Genomic DNA, 3,373 nt, shown 5'->3' on the forward strand with positions numbered 1-3,373 from the left:
AACGCCCCTATCCTGACTCCAAACCTTCCCACAGGCCATCCACTCAACACCACCCTCCGCACCGACCTCCCCTTATTGCAACTCTCCCTACCACCGCTCCCCTCATTCCATCCCATCCTAACCGTCCACCCTCACTCCAAACTTTGCCACTGACGGTACCCTGATTACAACCCTCCCATCCGCCCCTTCCCTCAATCCAAAAATTCCCACCGCTCCTGCCCTCACTCCAACACTCCCTACCGCCCCTTCCCTCACACCAACCCTTCCGACCACCCCTCCCCTCACTCCAACCCTCCCCAGCGACACCCCCTGACTCCAAACCACCGCACCACCTCTCCCCTCAATCCAACTCATCTCACCATCCCCCTCACTCCAACTCTCCCCACTGCCCCTACACTCCTGCCTACCCTCCCTACTGCCCCTCACTCCAACCCTCCCTGCCAGCCCTCCCATCATCCAGCGCTGGCTACCCCCCATTCCCCTCACTCCAACCCTCCCAACCATCTGTCACCATGAGGAACAGTTCCGACCACCACTCCTCGTCACTATGGGAAGCAGGCCCCGCCCCCACATCCTGGAAACAGGTCCCTCCTCCACTCCCATCACCCTGGGAAACAGACCCCACCCCCACTCCCAATCACCATGCGAACAGGCCTGTGAACCAAAGGCCCATCACTATGGGTTCAGACACCACGCCGCTCTGTCACCATCGCGACAACCCCCGCCCCCGCTTTGTCTCCAAAGAAACAGGCCCCGCTCCGCCCTGTCTCCATAGTTACATGCCCCGCCCCCGCTCTGTCCCCATAGTGACTGCTGGAAATAGTGATTCAGTTTCTCTCATTATTGAATGAATTTAACAAATGTAGTGAAGGGAGATTTCAGCATATTCTTCAACTGCTCTCTGAACTGTGTCTGAGTCACGGCATAAATAGCAGTGTTTGTGCAGCAACTCAGGAGCTGCAGCATGAAGCCCAATTCCCGCAGAAACTCAGGTAGAAAAACAAACACAGAGCCCAAATACCTCATCCGCCACCATATCGAATACACCATAAACATTGCCCACAATAGAATGAAATTCCCCGATATAACTAACAGCAACATAATGGATTTCCTTCGACTCTTCATCTCTGTGTCTCTGCGACTCTCCCCACTGCTGTGATGTCTGAGTCTCCTGCGTCCTCTGCTGCTCACTATAATGTATCTGATGGTGAGAGCGTTGAGCAGCAGAATCACCACAAATGGAACACATGGTGTTAGAATGTTATGGAGGAGCTCTATTGTTCCTGAGACATAAAAGACATAACCATCCATTGTTACATAACAAAACCACGGTACGTTCAGCAGCAAATACCGACCTGTGAATGTAAAATACCAGATGATGTTCTTCAAACAGCTCAGCACAGTCACTGTTCCCAGAACCACAGCCGACGTTCTCTCCCTGCAATATTTACTTTTCAGCTTCTGGCAACAAATGGCCACAAATCAATCAAAGGTGAAAGTGACGGTGAACCAGACAGAACAGTCTGTGGCTGCGTAAAGCAGGATAGCGTGGATATTACACACGGAGATGGATTGCAGGAACTGAAACTGTTCCCAATAAACAATAGGAATGTGCCTCAATATTAGGTCGAGGATAATGACCAGTAGATCCGCCGCTGACATGGCCACCAGGTAGCGAGTGACACACTTGGAGAGACCACATTTCCCCCGAGACAGCATCCTAATCGTCAGTAAGTTAACTGTGAGGAAGGGAAATGAACAAAGACATTATACATCAGGCAGGAGCAAAGTTACCAGTTTGATGGAGGACTTACTGAGATTTACAAATGTGTTCCTCTGTCCATTGATTTCTTGAAATGAAATTGTCTGTGATGCGGTGGAAGGCAGGAGAGGTTCAATGACAAAATAATTTTATTGAAATTGTAAAACTCAATGTTAATCACAACCCTCCCCTTCACTCCTTTTCCCATCTGCTTTAAAAACTGTTCCACCTCTGATCTCTCCCAGTTTTGATGAAGTCACGACCTGAAATATTGACTCTGTTTCAATCTCCACACATGCTGCCAGATCTTCTGAATATTTCCAGCATTTTCCGCTTTGATTTCAGATTTGCAACATTTGCAGCACGTTGCACTTGCAGAGAAAGTTAAATGTTCGACTTACTGAGAGATTCTGTCTCAATGCTTGTGGTGTTGTGTGTGTGTGTGTGCTTACTGTGTGAGTGCGTGTGTGTGTATGAGTGAGAAGATGTGCGTGTGTGTGTGCCGGGCTCAGTGCCTGGGCTGTGATGTGTGTAAATGAGTGTGCATCTGTGTGCATGTGTGTGTCACGTGTGTGCGAATCTGGTTCAGTGCCTGGATTGTGGTGCGTGTGTGCGTGTATGTGTGTATATGTGTGTCTGTCTTTGTGTGTGTGTCTCTATATCATGGATTGGCATGTGGTGTGTGTGTCTGTGTGAGTGTCTGTTTTTCCATGTGTTCATCCGTGTTTGCATGAGGGTGGGTATGCGTGTGCATGTGCGTTTCTGTGTGTCTGTGTGTGTTTTTGTCTCAGGGCCTGGGTTGGCTGAGTGTGGGTTAGTGTATGTGTGTCTTTCTATGTGCGTGTGTGTCTCAGGATCTGAGCTGTGGTGTGTCTGTCTGTATGTGTGTGCATGTGTGTGTGTGTGTTTTGCTCAATGTCTGCGGTGCGATGTGTGAGTGTGTGCGTGTTTGAGTGTGTGTGTCTGTGTGTGTGTCGGGTTCAGTGACTGGGGTGTGACCTCTGTGTGTGTTTGTGTGTGTGTTTGTGTGTGCGAGCATGTCTGTCTGTATATGTCTGTCTGTTTCAATACCTGTAATGTGTTCTGAATGTATGTATGTGTGTGTGTTGGACTCAGCGCCTGTGGTATGATGTGTGTGCGTGTGTGTTTATAACTCTGGCTCAGTACCTGAGGTGTGATCTGTGTGCATGTCTGAGTCAGTGTCGGGGTGTGATCTGTGTGTGTGTGCGCGTGTGTATGTGTATCTCTGGCTCAGTCCCTGGGTGTGATCTTTCTTTCTGTTTGTGTGTATGTCTCGCTCAGTGTCCGGGGTATGACCTGCGTTTGCCTATGGGTGTGTGTTTGTTTCTAACTTGCTCAGTGCCTGGTGTGTAAAGAGTTTGTGTGTGTGTGTTTGTGCTGGTGTGTCTGTCTCAATGTCTGTGGTGTGACGTGTGTGTGTGTGTGTGTGCGTGTGTGTGTGTGTGTATGTGTGCGTTTGCATGTATGTGTGTTTGTCTGTGTGTCTGGTTCGGTGCCTGGGGTGAGACATGTCTGTGTGTGGGTGAGTGTGTGGGTGAGTGTGTGGGTGAGTGTGTCTGCGTCCTCCATACCTGCTTTGTAATCTGTGTG

At 49.6% G+C, this 3,373-nt stretch overlaps 1 pseudogene; it reads right to left on the reverse strand.

The window, feature by feature from the left end:
• Positions 1-840: 840 nt before the first annotated feature.
• On the reverse strand, positions 841-2,951 carry LOC137359139 (probable G-protein coupled receptor 139; annotated as a pseudogene).
• Between the last annotated feature and the right edge of the window lie 422 nt (positions 2,952-3,373).

This window comes from Heterodontus francisci, unplaced genomic scaffold (genome assembly GCF_036365525.1).
Source record: "Heterodontus francisci isolate sHetFra1 unplaced genomic scaffold, sHetFra1.hap1 HAP1_SCAFFOLD_54, whole genome shotgun sequence".
NCBI classification, from domain to species: domain Eukaryota; kingdom Metazoa; phylum Chordata; class Chondrichthyes; order Heterodontiformes; family Heterodontidae; genus Heterodontus; species Heterodontus francisci.